Raw genomic sequence first — 17,134 nt, 5'->3', positions numbered from 1 at the left:
AAGTACAGCTCATGGACAGTCAGGACAGGATACCCCTCCGGTCTGGGTCAGGACTGGGTTCACCAAGGCACGACCAACCCCTCACAGCTTCAGATGCAACGCCAGCGTTACCCCCTCTTCTGCACGGAATCCGCCAATAACCCCGATTGGGTTTTCGAATCTCCCAGCAAAGTGCTTCGCTTAGCACTTAGGACTAATTTCCACCCCTTGGAGTTTGTGGAAAGTTTCAGGCAGAATGCTCCGCAGCACTCTGTATCAGGCACCTATAGAGTTCGTAGGGTCAGTGACAGGTCTGCTACTCGGACAAGTCGGACAATTTCTCCATGCTAAGCTAGGCTATATATACAGTTTTAAGTCCCCAAGACCACCCATAAATGTTGCAAAATGACAAAGTCCCATCTTCTGATTGGTCAAGGGAGGTGGTTTAAGACATTTGTCACCACCTATATTTCTATTACGTATTTCACGTGACATTACCCTCCCCCTAGCATCTGGGTTCCCAGGCATACGTGTGGGAAAGTACAATAGTAAAGTAAAGGTTTGCAACATTGTTGCACATTCAGAGTAAAAATAGCATGTCTTCAAGGGCCAAGGTGCGCTTGGAAAGGACAGTCCCATTTTCAATGGCCAACTGGCCAGGTTCCATTGCTGCACGTCCCAGTCCTCAGGTCACGTGAGTGGGGTAACGTCAGCTTCAATATGGTTCCCATCCCTACTTCCAGGCCCTCATTTACGCGGTACATGAAAAGTAAGCGAAAACAAATTAATAACACAGAATAAAATGAATACACTGTACACCATGACCAACTACTCTTAATCCCTTATTTTATAATACTTATAGCATTAAGAGTTAGTGCAGAAAAGATGCATATACAAAAGCGGCTTAAGATAGCATGAAGCATGATTAAAGACAAGCGGCCATTTTAGCAACAATGCGCATGAGCGAACTTTTCCCTCCAGATTGCGAGTGCGTCACATCACATGGGTATGACCGACGCATGCGCAGACTGGATTTCTGCAAAGCGGCCATTTTATTGTGCAAGCGTGATTATGATGAAAAAACACATAGGCAAGCCTCCTAGGGACACCCGTGTGTTGGGGAAATACAAATAAAATGACAAACAATCGGAGTTAGTACAGTTATGATTTAGGCGAGGTTCATGAAAGAGAGCAATTCGCGTTACGTGCGAATCCTTGCTCCATCAAGTACACCCTCCCCTAATCCTGTAAACAGCGTCTTCTGTTCCAAAGCATAGGTAACCTTTTTCTCCTAGTCAGATGTTATAGCCAGAACAGATGCTGCCCCTGATCCGGTAAGTCTGAATGAATAGGGAGAACAGGGAGCCCTTGAGCTAGGGAATTGTTGACACTAAGTAATTCGGCCATCCCATAATATTATTGTAGTAGCAGCCTCTTAGTGAATAGACAGAGAGCTGAAGGTGTTCATAGGAATGTGGTCGTCGTTGATATACGGCGTTAATGAGAGCGCTGGGGAGGATTACCAGCGTGGAGGGCTGCCGGATTGCGGCCCGTGTGTAAATGAGAGCGTTGGGGGGGATTACCAACGTGGAGATCTGCCGGATTGTAGATCATTTGGAAAAGAGAGCATTGGGTTCTGCAGGCCCGTGTGTAGACACGCCGGATTGTGTGTCATGTCTGCCCTGGGGTAGATCAGTCTGGGTCTGAGTGGCCGCGAGACTAACTGATGTATGAGTGTGGTGTAGGGTATGGATATCCTTAGTAATTAGTGAGTATTCTTAGTATCCCTATAGATTTAGTGGTGTTTCTGATAATATGAGCTTGTATATTGCGAGTTCCCCATCCTCAGGTAGGTACCCAGGTGCCTGGATAGATGGTCCTGAGGAGGGAGGTGGTTACGTTCTGGCTGGGTTGGAGGGGCCCCTAGGGGCTAATCCCATCTAATCAGAAAACCCGACCATTACATCTGGCGTCTACGAACAGTTTACGAAGCCTGTGTGCCTGGCCATGTGCTTAGATTGTTTCCCATGTGTTGTGGAGGAAGTGCCCTGAGCGCCAGACATTACATCTGGCGTCTACGAACAGTTTACGAAGCCTGTGTGCCTGGCCATGTGCTTAGAGAGTTTCCCATGTGTTGTGAGGGAGTGCCCTGAGCGCCAGTTCCATCTGGCGTAGTTTGGCAGTTTATGTAGCCTGTGTGACCTATGGGCTTGAACAGTTGCAGCGTGAGGAGATTGCATTACATCATGGCATTTGGCTTATTCAGGGTGGAAGGAATGGTTTTCATCTTGGTGTTTAAACTGTCAGGGTTGAAAGATGGCATTACATGAGGGAGCCAGTTACATCTTTGTGGTGGTCCAATTGTATAAATGTGTGTAAAAAATGCTTTTAAATTGTCCATTAAATTGCTTGCTGCATCTGCTTATGCTGTGCAATGTGAAATGTGTTCATTGTTATATGATTTGTGGAGTTCTTTGCATATAGCTCCTTGTAAATATGGCTTGTGAATAGCGCCATGTTAATGTGGCTTGTGAGGTGTATGTTCTTATGTTGATTTGCTGTGTTCCTTGTGAATTGCGCCTTGGATCTGTGGAGTTCTTTGCATATAGCTCCTTGTAAATATGGCTTGTGAATAGCGCCATGTTAATGTGGCTTGTGAGGTGCATGTTCTCATGTTGATTTGCTGTGTTCCTTGTGCATTGCGCCTTGGATATGTTGTTTGTGAAGAGCTTGTCTTGTAAATATGGCTTGTGAATAGCGCCATGTGGTCATGGCTTGGACAGGGCATGTTATTGTTGCGTTAGGTAGGAGAGAGCTGGTTCTCTTTCAAATGCTTGGAGAAATTGTTTTGTGTTATCTGTGAACGTGGAGAAATGAGTTCATGACTTTCCCATGTATCCATGGACATTGGGGAATGATTGTGCTTGAGCTGCCAAAGGGTTAATATCTTGAATTGTGATGGCAGTCTTTATTTTTAACATATGGTTTGATTTTGACTTTTTTGGTTCCTGGGTCTGCCTACGTGCTTTGTCAGCTTCTTGACGGAAAGGTAACATCTTGTGCTTTGCGAAGGGCCCTGTTCATTTCACATTCTTTTTGAAATGCGTCTACGAATTTGTGTGGGTTTGCCTTGGAACTGATGACTTCATGTGTCTGACTCTTAGGGGTCGGTCGGTTATAAATCAACTAGTCGGATTGAGATAAGGGTTTGCACGGAGAGAGCTGTGTTCTTTTAAATGTGCTTCTTAATATGCATCCACAGACGTGTGGAGAATTATTTTTGAATGCATGGTTTAAAATGTGTGAAATATTAGAAGATGGCCCAGTTGGTGTGCGCACGCTACGGGCTGTTTTCATTAGTTATTTCTTTGAGGGTTTTCCACCTAGAAAGGAATGTGCTGGCCGATGTTTTGCAATGATTACAGGTTGAGAATGATCAATCTTGCCCGACAGTGCATGGTAACATGTGCTTTTAATTAGTGAAAGGCAACCGTGTGCTTTTAAAATAAATGTGTTCTCATTATTATTTTCCCAAATGCAAGCTGAACCTTTTTTCAAATGTGGATATTTTAAAATGCAAATGTAAATTAACCCACTCAGTTAGAAAATAAATGGCTGTTTGATAATATATGAATTTGGCCCTTTTAATTAGGTTGGATTAAATAGCTTGCATGTTTAATTACGCTGTAATGCAAAATTACATGGTGCCCCTGGTTGAACAAAATACAATGGTGAAATGTGTCTGCATTTTATGTTGTTTTAAAATTATTTCTCTTTCAACAGCTGATAATATATATTTTTAATACCTTACACGATAAACATGCTGCCTGATAGATATATGTGCAGAGAAATATTAAACCCAATGGTCCATGATAATTCGTTTTTTCAAATGCAGAATGCATAATTTTGTGTGCTGAAGTAAGTTGCCCCTTTCTAAATAAGTGCCCATGTTTCAATTATGCTGCCTTTTAGCTGAATTAGTTAGACAAAAGTCTTTTTAGAAAGTGGAGCTTTTAAGTAGCAGTAATTTTTTTTTTAAATGCTAGCTTTCGTTAGTTAGAAAATGAGGCCTGGGAACAAGCTTACAAGGAATTTGTTTGTCGACCTTGGCAGACCAGCTGGTTTGTGAAGACAGGTTTTTTCCTCTGCAGGCTCCCAACACGGCCTGTCTATGATTGGCCATAATCCAATTTTGTTCTGGGGACGGAATGTTTATGTAAGGGAGGGGTGAACTCGCTCTTCCTGGCTGTCGACGCAGGCAGCTTCATTGCCTGCTGATAAGGGATTCTTGCAGACTCTTGGCCCTTGGAGTTAGTTAGATACAGTAGGCCTGGGCGGGCTTCCCTGATCAGGGAAAGGGAGGCTTGCAGCGCCCTGCTCCTGCTATGAGATCTTCATTTGGCAGTGATTCAAATTACTTCACACTGTAGCCTGGCTCCTGCGTATTCTGAAGGGAGGGGCTGTCTCACAGAGGAGGCCCTTCTGGGTGTCCTTAAAAATTAGATTTTGATAATGTTTTTAATTAATTAGGATATTTTCTTTTCAATAATGAAAGGCACCCGGGGTGCTTTTTAAATAGAAAATGTTATCATGCAAGAATAATGATACTTGTTTTCTTGTCCTAGGATTGCTGGGTTGTGGTGTTGGTGCGTGGGTCGCCCCCCCCCCCCCCCCCCCCACTTCCTTTCTTATTTTAGTTTTTTACTTTCATGTTTTTATGTTAGTTTATTATTTTTGGGAGATGGAACCAGACCAGACCAGACCAGATTGGTGGTGGATGGCCGCATCGGAGGAAGTGTCCGGATACCGAAGATGCCGGGTGGTGACCTACACTGATGTCCCAAAATTGACATTGGACTTATAATTTTTTTTTTTTTTTTGAAAAAATATACCAAGACACTTTTTTTTTTAATTTGTGATTTCCTGCAAAAGGATTTTCTTATATAATTCCTTGGCCTGCATTATTCCCATGTTTTTCTTTGCGATCACTATGAACAGGCCCCACTTTTAAAAAAAATATATATATGTCATCATGGTAAAACAGTATGAAGAGAAACAGAAAAAAAAGAATGGTGGTGCACACATGTGTTCCACAGTGTGATGAAAACTAGGTGCTAACTGTTTTAGGGTTAGTGCTACACCAGCTATCTTGTAGAAATGGGGTTGTTTTTATTTTACTGTTATTACAATTTTACCTTAATTGATCAAAGGGTGGTTGCCCTAGACTTTAGGTTGTCCTGGGAGGTGTGTCTTTTAGTATGATTATGTATTAATGTTTGCCCAGACCTTGAAAATAATTTGTCATGTCTATTTCTCAGATTTCACCAAAATGTTTCCTTAAATTGACCATAGTAGGTAGGCCTCATTTAGGCCCATTGTTATTTTCATCCCACAAACACGCCCCTACACCAATAGATTTTATGAGTCCTCATTACCTTAAGTTGACCATAGTAGGTAGGCCTCATTTAGGCCCATTGTTGTTTTTATTACACATTCAAGCCCCTACACCAATAGATTTTATGAGTCATCATTAGCTTAAGTTGACCATAGTAGGTAGGCCTCATTTAGGCCCTTTGTTGTTTTTTCATTAGAAGTTGAAACACATTTAGTTCTTAAGTTGTCCGAAGTAGGTAGGCCCCATTTAGGCCCCTTGCTGTTTTCATTCAATACATAAGTCCCTACATCACTAGACTTCACCAGTTATCACTTGAAGTTGAGGCACATTTAGTTTGAGGGTGCTTTGGTTAGTTTCTGTTGTTATCAGATCCAATCTCAGATATGTTTCAGCATTCAAGTCAAGGGTGCTTTGATTTGTTTTCAGTTGGTTGTTAGGTTTGTATTTCCTACATTGAGTTTCAGGTGGAATTTCCTTAAGTTGTCATTCTTTTTAGAGAGTTTTTTAGTTTTTGATTTGTTGATAGATTGTGTTGATGTTTGTTTATATGGATGTTGTTGTTTATAGATGTTCGCAAGATAAGGATCTAAGGGTGGAATGTAATGGCAGGGTTTTTGGCTCTATTTAGCAGTGATATAGATCTTAGTCTTGCTCACATCTAGGATAGGTATTCTTAGCTTGTGTTGGCCCTTTTAAGCCCTTTCTTCCAGACCTAGAAGAGGATAGCTGCTTAATATGATGATAGATCCCTTATTCTTGACTCTAACCTGTCTATTGCCTATTGGCTTTGACATACTAGACACATTGGTATGGTTTATGTAGGTATTCTGACAGAGCTAAGGGGTATTTCATCCCTTTCTGGCCTACAGGCCTAGAACTAGAGCGACTCCATCTTGAGGGAGCTGAGAGGCTTTTTAGAGTAAAGGTAAAGTTTATAGTTAAAGCTGTTGTTCGCTTGGAGAGAACCGGCTCAGGCTGGCCCTTAGCGAAGGAATGTATTTTTCTCCACTCCGAAGACACAACTTCAGGCTGGCCAGCTGGGAACGTGTCCTTGGTACGGGGAGGTACAAGAATTTGGTGGGCGGCAGGTTACTGGCCGTAACTTTCCATGAAAGGACAAGCTTCCATATTAGCGAGCTACAGGAGAGGAGGAGTGGTCAGTTCAGCGTGGTGTTCATTCCAGCTTGTGTGCAGTTCAGCCTGGAGCTCAGAACAGCTTGGAGCTCAGAACAGCTGGGAGCTCAGTTCAGCTTGGAGCTCAGTTCAGCTTGGAGAGAGAGAGAGGATGTCTGCTGGAGCTGCAGAATAGAGTGCAGTTCTTGAATGGAGAAAGAAGGCAGACGATTGCTGAAGATGAGGAGAGAGAGAGCAGTGCAGAGAGCATCAAAGAAGGCTGTCAGCTGGAAAAACTGAACCAGAGGCGTGGTGATGTGGTGAAGGAGGGAGAGACAGAGAGAGCCCTAATCCCACCAGAGGCAGAGAGAGCCCTGATCCCACCAGAGTCAGAGAGAGAGAAATCTTCCTTCTAATAGGTGAGGTAGTCTGAACCAAGTCCCCTTTACATGTACACCTTAATCTTGTTCTTATTCCCTAGGCTTTTGTATGTCTAATCTTTTCCCTTTCAGCGGTGTGTTATAAATTGTATGTCTAATCCTTTTCTTTCAGCGGGGTGTTAAAGTTACTGCTAGTTATAGAGACCCCATAGTTTTGTGTATGTGTACTTTATTATTGTTACAATAAATGACCCCATTTAATTAGTGAATTAGTGTGCATGAGTTTTTTTATGATAAAGCTATCTTAGCTTCTAGCCAGTTGCCGTTGAGCCACTGATGGACCAGAAGGGAGTAGGAGCGCTTAAATCAAGAAATAACTCAATCACATAGTGTGTATATCTTTGTCCCCATACAGTGAGGGTAATCTCCTTTCCTGGTAGGTATTACTGTTTGAAAAGATGCTACCCCTGATCAGGTAAGTAATAGTGAGGGAGAGAGGAGACCTGCAACTAAGGGACCACGTTAGTACACCCTCCCATAATCCTGTAAACAGCGTCTTCTGTTCCAAAGCATAGGTAACCTTTTTCTCCTAGTCAGATGTTATAGCCAGAACAGATGCTGCCCCTGATCCGGTAAGTCTGAATTAATAGGGAGAACAGGGAGCCCTTGGGCTAGGGAATTGTTGACACTAAGTAATTCGGCCATCCCATAATATTATTGTAGTAGCAGACCCTTAGTGAATAGACAGAGAGCTGAAGGTGTTCATAGGAATGTGGTCGTCGTTGATATACGGCGTTAATGAGAGCGCTGGGGAGGATTACCAGCGTGGAGGGCTGCCGGATTGCGGCCCGTGTGTAAATGAGAGCGTTGGGGGGATTACCAACGTGGAGATCTGCCGGATTGTAGATCATTTGGAAAAGAGAGCATTGGGTTCTGCAGGCCCGTGTGTAGACACGCCGGATTGTGTGTCATGTCTGCCCTGGGGTAGATCAGTCTGGGTCTGAGTGGCCGCGAGACTAACTGATGTATGAGTGTGGTGTAGGGTATGGATATCCTTAGTAATTAGTGAGTATTCTTAGTATCCCTATAGATTTAGAGGTGTTTCCGATAATATGAGCTTGTATATTGCGAGTTCCCCATCCTCAGGTAGGTACCCAGGTGCCTGGATAGATGGTCCTGAGGAGGGATGTGGTTACGTTCTGGCTGGGTTGGAGGGGCCCCTAGGGGCTGATCCCATCTAATCAGAAAATTCGGCCATTACACAAGGTAACGGGCCCGATGTGTTAGACATATTTGTCAATTAATGGGTTTTATGGATAGTCACACAGCAATGAGAGTATGTAGATCCAACACTAGTGGACCAGATGTGTTTTCTGTCATGACATTATTATTATCGATATGGCATGTTAGATCAAATCTTACTGTGAAAAGTTGAATATTTTCACTGAGTAGCTCCTGAGTTAGTGATAATATTGTATTAAGACTGAAGAATTTTGTTTTTATACTTTTTTTAAACCTTTTTACTTTGTACTTTTATTATTGTATTGATCAATTTGGATGAATTTATATTTGTGTGTATGCTGCCTTTTATGGTTTTATTCATCAAAACCGAAATAAAGGATATATGATGATGATGATTGTAACACACGTGACTTTCTTGTTTATCTTTAAGTTTTAACTGTTTATTGAATGCCAGATAACTATGCACACGACAGATAAGCCAACTTCAAAAAACACAATTTACCATGTGAGGAGGGGTACTTGGAGGGACCAGGGTTTCATACATAAACTCCGAAAGAGGTACTTCGGCAGCCGTACCCACAAACCCCTAACAAAAAAACCCCTAACAAAAAAACGAGTGATGTGGCTGCCGCCAATGTTCTGGGTCCCATGGGGGTCTGAAGGGCGACACAGGTCAGGAGTGGCAGACACTGGCCAGAGAGAGGAGCATTTGATGTAGGTAGAGTGGTGGCAAGGGATGTGATGGCAGTTGAAAGACACCACCAACAGACAATGGCAAAGTCTGTAGGTCTAAGTTACCAAATTAGAGTAAGACACATAGGAGGTAGCCATCAGGAGTGGACAGAGAGAAACATAGTTGTAAAATAGTCCCTCATGCCGTTCTATGCAGGCACTCAAGTGGAAGCAGAAGGATATATCTAAATAGCCAATGTCACTAGGTGAGCGATGGAAACCCCACTGGGCTGAGATAAGGTGCGATTGACAAAGACTGAAATAAACTAGTCGAAGAAAGCCAATGGTTGAGAGGGGCGACCCATAGCCGACTCTGTGTACAGTGTAAGCGAAATTACTGTTTGACAGCTGCACTTTCAAAATCCAGACCTAAGAAGCCAGAGATGGCACTTGTGTAATCATTGAAGCAGTATCTGAAGATTGATTAATGAACTGTGGAAACAACAAAGCCTTCATACTGAAATTGACCTTTGTCTCAAAACCCGTGTGACTCTTAAATGGTATTTTATAGATATATCAATAAAATAATAGTTTTAAAAACTATTTCTAACTCCTGCTTATTCATGTTTCAACATAATTTTCTCTTTTATGCAACAGTGCTATTTATATTTTCACTCACTCCTATTCTGTACTCATTGATTATCTTATTTACTTTTAATCACTGCATTTCAAATGTTTTTCTTACTTCATTCGGATCGAGAAAACTGTCTTCATTTCTTCCGCAACATAAAATGTAAATATTAATGTACTCTTTTTTGTACATCAATGATAGCTTCATAATTTATTCATTCATACCTAAATGTATTGATAACAAACCATGTAGTAAATTAATGCGTCTTATTGTTGACACTGATTTCAAATACCATACTTATATTTTAATATGTGAAAATAACAAGACAGCATTTATGTATAGCTCAGCCGTATTAGCTCCCTCTTACTCTTCGCCTTACTCTTGGTGGAAGTCCCAATGGCAACAGCAATTGATAGGCAGTTCACTACGTGCGTTTTACTCAGCATGTCAGTATGGATACAGTGCCTCGCGTCAGGATGATGATACTGGTGTCTCAGGTGCAAGCTGAGGGGGATATCAAAGAGGAAATATATCTGGAGGAAGATCCAAGATGAAGTTATGGCTCATTTCAGAAGCAATGAGCTTCAATTGCCATGGCCATTGACTCAGTACAAGTGGCTGCCCTACGTACCATGGCCAATGCATTTTTAGATCATTCCTGAGTGTAAAAAACGCAGTGGCATCTTGTTAAAGGTGGGGTTTGTTGTGTATGTTAGTGGAATCATATGTTAGTGAGGTTAAAAGTTAAATGTCGTATACTTGTAAAGCGCACAGCTGCCCCAGCAAAGGGGCGTCCCGGCGCTGTATACCGCTGGGGAACCCATCCTGGCTTTCCCTGTGACATGGTCCCTCCTGGGCATCTCCAAGGTGAAGACAAGCATCCCCGACACGGATGTTAGTAGAGATTAAGCAAGCTATTGCCCAGAGTTGCTGACCCATGGTTGGAGTAGGCACAGAGGCAAGAATTATCGAGTCCGCTGACCATGGCCCAAGACCCTGCCGTGTCGGGAACCGAACCCTGGTCCCGGCCCGACCTCTGCTTCCGGGTCTGCTGCCTCTAACCAGTGAGCCACACCACTCCACTCAATGTGACAGTTTCAGACTTTTGGAAGGACCTGTACTGGGACGTCAGATGCAAGCTGGGTATGGAAGTCAACATATATTTGTTTGGCTTCAATATATTCAACTTGAATAACATTAGTCTCTTGCCGTCATTCCAAATATTTCATGATGCATATGGACTGACACTGGATTTATTGGCCCGTGTTTCAGTGTTTTATGGATAAGTGATATGAGGCACAAAACAGATTGTTATTTTTACCGGCGCAATCCTTCCATTTATGTTCTTATTACAAGTGGCACAGAACTTGGGCCCCTATTTGCCCATTCGAGAATTGCTGATTCTAGGAGTCACAGTAATTCTGGAGTGGGGAAAGGTGGTATTCATACTCTTGGGGAACAACATTTGGGAATTGGAGAATTTGTGTGCTTCCAGCAGGCACAGTGCCTAAGTGAAATACCAATCAAACTACGATGGGGGAGGACCTTGGGGAAGTTTATAGACCACACTCTGGATACAATCCCCAGAGAACATGTAGAAAACACTAGATACCAGAGGGTCTAAAAGGAGAACGCCCAAGAGTATAAAGAAGTACCCCAAATCACCCGTACCACTAAATCAATGCAACACAGGAGATTCTCAAAGGATGAGGAAATAACCCATCAGTCACCATTCGGATCCGCCCTTCATCATTTGGGATTTTATCCGAACCACCCGTCTGAGAAAAACAGTGTCACACTCAGAGGTCAACCCGGTGGTTAGGGGGTTCCTCAAAGGGTATGAACACTAACAGTGTGGTTTACCACTCGATGATAGTGAGTGGACAAATACATGGGACTGGGGTGTGCAGTGCAAAGAAATGTGAGTGAAAAAGAAGAAACCAAGAAAAAAGAGTGTATTAAAATTGGTTTAGAATAGGCACAAGATAGTATTTATTCTGTGCGTGCCTTCAGCACCAAGATTAAAATAATGTGCGACCTAAAGCAGTCTGATTATGTAGACTGCCTAAGGTAGGGATGGTCAACATGTTTCTGCAATATACGGACTGCTACGTCCTTGCATTCATCAGGACCAAAGACTGAACAATTAAAGCTACTGCACAACATGAAAAGAATAATGAGTGAAGTGAAAAAGTAACACAAGGAAATGTAAAACAAGTGCTTACAGTCACCTGAATATTCCGAGTGCCCTTACGATCAGTATCGGTCACTGTGGAAAGAGAAAGTGGATAAGGGGTATGGGTATAACTGTCAATAACTCAAGGGCTTCAAAGATAAGTCCATAGTTTATGGATCTAGTTCAGAATCACACCACAGAACATGATCTCAGCGCTCTTATTAAATGGAGCCAGTGGTTATACTCTTGGGAAAAGATTTCATATGCCCAAAGAAACCATGTAGTCCTTACCTTGATCTGTAAGGTAGACCAGCCTCACCCCACCTGGCAGCGGCTCAGGGGAAAATGAAGCACCGCTCTAAAAAACATGCACAGCCACATGTTAATTACAGTGTGCACAAAACAAACAGAACACCCCTTTACGCCAGTCGCTGATTAACAAATGGAACTTGCATCTCTAGTTATAAGTGCTCGCATCTTTTGGCATTAGTGCTCTTCTCATCATTTACCAGAAAAGAACTCACTCGCATACACAGAAATCGTGCCAGAGAAGGACAACCAAGCGCAAGCGAAGGGGCTAGGAGGCTCGAGGTTGCAATGGGTTCGCCTTACCTTTCCGTCGGTACTCCGGGGCCGGCGTCCTGGCCGACTGGGGAGGTACCGAACGGGAGGCGCGAGGCTTGTTATAACCAGCGCTGCCATTGGTCGCGTCATCACGTGATACGCGTGGCCGTGCGATCTGATTGGTTTGAAAAGAAATGTCAGAAGGGCGCTCATTGGCTCACCCGTCTCAGGCCGTTGAATAGTGGTAGACAGACCACGAGGGTGATGTAAACAAAAACAAAAACAGACGCCGATGGTATAACGAGCAAGACAGCGGAGCAGCTGTTGGGCAAATAACAAAAACGTTACTGACAGGGCAAAGTCTTTAGAGGATGTTATATATATATAAATATATATATATATTGTAACCAAAATGTCAACATTACAGGTAGTTTTGAACTAGTGAGCCGTGAGGGCCATAGTCTCCTGATAAATATCAGACGTCGGCAGTAAAAATGTGCTCTGCTGCTCAAGATGTATTAAGAGAGTCTGATAGAAATGTTTTAGAAAGTTGAAGACAACCAAAAAAGTATAAGAGAGAGTGCGTCACACACAGTGTGAAAACTGGGCCACTAAAATGTAGTTAAAAGGACCAGTGAGTTAGCACAAATTTTTTTTTATATATATATTGCTGCTCATGTTGTTAAATAAAGTTACGTGTAGGAAAAAGTTTGAGGACCACTATCCTAATGAAGAGGATACATTGTTGTGTTTTACTGACAGTGTTGTTATCTCAGTGCTGATCAATACGCAGTAAACAACAAGATGTAGTCAGATGTATCAAAAGGAAGGTTACAGAGTGGACCAAGGAATATCGTCATTCAAACCCTCTTTATGTGTCTTGAGTTTTAGTACCCATTTCTGTTCTTTTTTCATTAGGTATTTGGCTACATCCGATGTATGGGTTGGGATGAATGGTTGTTCTAATACCGTCCACTGGAATTCCGTGGCTAGATGTTTTGCCTCCAGGAAATGTGCAGTCAATTTAGTCGCTTGTCTAGCACAACGGATGGTACTCTTGTGTTCCGATATCCATGTTCGGACTTTCCGTGTGGTCATGCCCACGTACTTCAGCCCACAGGGGCAGGTGATGAGATAGATCACGTGGTCGCTGTTGCACGTGGTAAATTTCAACTGCTTCCAGGGTCTTGAAGTGCCAATATCAATCTGTAGTGATTTGGTTGTCTGGGCACACAACTGACAATTGCCACAGGGATGATGTCCCTGAACAGGAGGCAGATTCCACAGTGAACCTACTGCTCTAGGGGGGTCTTCCCGTGGTCTGGTGTGCACCAGTCTGTCTCTGAGATTGGGGCCCCTCTTGAACGAAACCAGGGGGCGAGGAAGGGTCAAACGGCCTGAGTTTAATATTGGCCAGTGTTTTTTGACCATACTTTGAATGCTGTTGGAAAGATTCCCAAAGGTATGTACAAAGGTGAGGTGATCCAAAGTAGGTTTAGGAGGTCTTGGTTCCAGCAGAGCTTCACGATTGTTGTTAGCTGCTCTTTTCAAGGACCTACGTACAAGTCGAGGAGGGTATTTGCGAGCGACCAACTGTGTGCTCAATTCATCAGAATGTTTATCGAAAGCTGCCTTTGTTGAGCAGTTCCTATGAACTCGTAGGAACTGACTGAAAGGAAGGCTCTCCCTCAATGCTTTCGGGTGGTTACTGTCAAACAGTAACAAGGAGTTCCTCGCAGTGGGCTTTCTATATAGTTCAGTTTGTAGCCCTTCAGGTCTAGCAATGATAAGAAGGTCAAGAAATGCCAGTTTATGTCTACCAATTTCGACAGTGAACTTAAGATGGTTGTTTCTGCTGTTCAGCCAGCCTAGGAATTCAAAGCAGCTATCACTGGAGCCTCTCCACACAACAAAGACGTCGTCGATATACCTTTTCCAGGTCTTGAGGTTATCTATGAAGGGATTATGGTCATTCAATACATGATTTTGCTCAAATGAATGGACATAAAGATTTGCTAAGCTAGGGGCATAAACGCTCCCCATGCTGGTGCCCGATGTTTGTATATAAACCTGTTCTTCGAATTGGAAGAAATTTTGTTTCATGGCCAAGGTGGCACAGGCCATTATAAATTGGACAGGAGTAATACTGTTCAATTCCCTGGAGTCAAGAAGTTGGTGCACAACGTCCAGGGTCTCATCCTGCGGGATAGAGGTATAGAGTGCCTCCACGTCAAAAGAGACTAGGAGGTCAGTATCCATATCAAATTCGATGTCAGGTATAAGTCTTAACAAATCAGTGGTGTCTTTGAGATAGGTGGGCATCTCCTGCACCATCGGTCTTAAAAAATGATCCACAAAGGTGGACAGAGGTTCCAGGCCTGATCCTATCCCGGAAATTATAGGGCGTCCTGGAGGTGGTCGAAGCTCTTTGTGAACCTTTGGTAAGGTGTAGAAGTATGGCATCTTCGGGTGTTCAGTGCATAGATACAAGGCTTCAGTTGGTGTGACCCATCCCTCAGAGGAGGCTTCTTCAACCAGTGTTTTGATGTTGCATTTCAATTCGTCAGTGGGGTCATGGTTCAGAGGGGAGTACGCATTTCGCATGTTCAATTGTCTAAGACACTCAGCTCGGTACACTTCAGTGTCCAGTATGACGATTGACCCACCCTTGTCGGCTGGCTTTATGGTAAGGTCCTTATTCTCAGTCAGGGACTTGAGTGCTTGATGGTGTGATTTCGGCAGATTATAAAAAACTTTGTGTCGGGCAGTGAAGAGGGCGTCCATCTCCTTCTCAAGTGCCTGTTCGTAGGCCAACACAAGGTGGTATTCATACTCTTGGGGAACAACATTTGGGAATTGGAGAATTTGTGTGCTTCCAGCAGGCACAGTGCCTAAGTGAAATACAACACATGTTCGAAATGGCTGTTAAACTTGAAATTCTAAAGAGGCCAGTAGCTTCCATCAGAATTCCCAGGCTAGTCCGAATTAGGGCCTTAGTGGAACCACAGTTCTTCATTCAATTGCACTTCGATAGGGCTGCATCCAACTGCCAATTTCACTTAAATGTATCTCTTGTGAACCCCTGCTGTTCTCTGAGTATAATAAATTAATGGCACAAGCAGGATCCAATGAAGAAGAAAAAGATTCTATAAGGATGAGTTAAGCATGAGTGAGGCTATTTGGGTTCAAGTGCTTATGGGAGCGCAGTGCCTACAGCTACCAAGGTAAGATGCTAGCAGTCACTTAACCAACCCAGAGGTTTATGGTAGGGAGAAGTGTGAGTTAGACTACTGTCATCTGCTAATGTAGCAGATCTGTCAAGAAGTACTGCAACTGTGCATTACCGCCAAGCCTGGAGGAAAGGGCCTGCTGAGAAGTGCTGGCAAACATTTACGGTATGGCAGTCATATTGAGATATGCCACTCAATTGTTGTGGTCATCGCAAAATACAGACTCGCAAAATTTGCTATTCTCTATTTTGAGACTGTAATTAAGGAATTGGAAATTGCAATTCCTTAAATGCAATTCTAGAAGCACCAGAAATTTAATATTTGGCCTTAAGGAATTGCAAATTACCACCGACTTCAAGTTGGTGGTAATTTGTGATTTTCTAGACGGATTTTGGCCCAAGGAGTTGGGCAGGGCGCCGCAACCAGCAACCGTGGTGAAAAGCCTGGGCATCCACATTGACAGTAACCTGTCTATGAAGAAACAGGTGTCAGTGGTGGTAGGCACTTGTGTTGGTCTGCTGAGACAGCTTCGCAACATCTCTCAACTGCTGTCGTTCTCTACTTTGAGAAGTGCTGTTTCAGCTATGATTTTGGGACGATTGGACTACGGCAATGCGCTGTATATAGGGCTGCCTCAGCGGCAACTTGCGAGGCTACAGACAGTAATGAACGATGCAGCGAGACTGATTTTTAAGAAGCCTAGGAAAACGCATGCTTCACCGCTCCACCGCTTCGTCAGTTGCATTGGCTCCCTGTTAGACAGAGGGCACTGTTCAAAGGACTGTGCATTACACATAAGGCACTCTACGGTAATGCGCCCAGGTATATTAAATCCAGATTATCTGGTTATATCCCTGGTAGGGTGCTGCGGTCCACTGAAGTCACTCTCTTGGTTAGTCCACGTTTCCGCCTGTCCACTGTGGGCGGGCGTGCTTTTTCCACTTTGCCATTTGCCATTTCGCCGGTCGCTCAAAACCATACTCTTTCGGGAAGCATGGGGGGTGTTGTAAGTCTGCTACTTGCTTTTGTAGAGCTGGTTTTTCTTTTTGTACAAGCGCTTAGAGACCTAGGGGTGATAATGCGCTATATAAATTGAAATAAATAAAATAAATAAATAAATGATGCGTTCCTACAGCACAATCAAAAAGTCTTTGACCTATGTACTATAGAGTTTTACACCTTTTAAGGTTCAATAAAAACAGAACGGTCCACACCCTCTTTAGGCGCGTACAATGCCTTATTAATGGCATGCAGGACGTTATATATATACAAGCTTGCAATTATTTCTTCGCCCATGTTGCTGTAAATGAAAAAGATTTGTAGGTACAGGCAATGTAGAGACAATATAGTTTGGAAAGATGTAAAACTGTGAAAGCAGATGTATTAGTTATACAACATGTTATCACCTGGATTGTAAGAATTTAGGAAGACCACGGGCCATATGTATCAAGCCTTTTTTTCCGTTTGCAAACGGGCCAATTCTCAGAGTCTGCCCATTTGCGAACGGGAAAAAGCCTTTTGGGATATATCATCCCAAAAGGCCATCGCAAAATAGAGACTCGCAAAATTTGCTATTCTCTATTTTGAGACTGTAATTAAGGAATTGGAAATTGCAATTCCTTAAATGCAATTCTGGAAGCACCAGAAATTTGATATTTGGTCTTAAGGAATTGCAAATTACCACCGACTTCAAGTTGGTGGTGATTTGTGATTTTCTAGAAAAAAAACACTTTTTTGCTTTTCTCAAAGTGC

The sequence above is a fragment of the Lissotriton vulgaris genome, chromosome 10 (genome assembly GCF_964263255.1).
Source record: "Lissotriton vulgaris chromosome 10, aLisVul1.2, whole genome shotgun sequence".
In the NCBI taxonomy this organism is placed as follows: Eukaryota; Metazoa; Chordata; class Amphibia; order Caudata; family Salamandridae; genus Lissotriton; species Lissotriton vulgaris.
The sequence above is the reverse complement of the archived record's forward strand: the minus strand, read 5'-3'. Positions refer to the sequence as shown.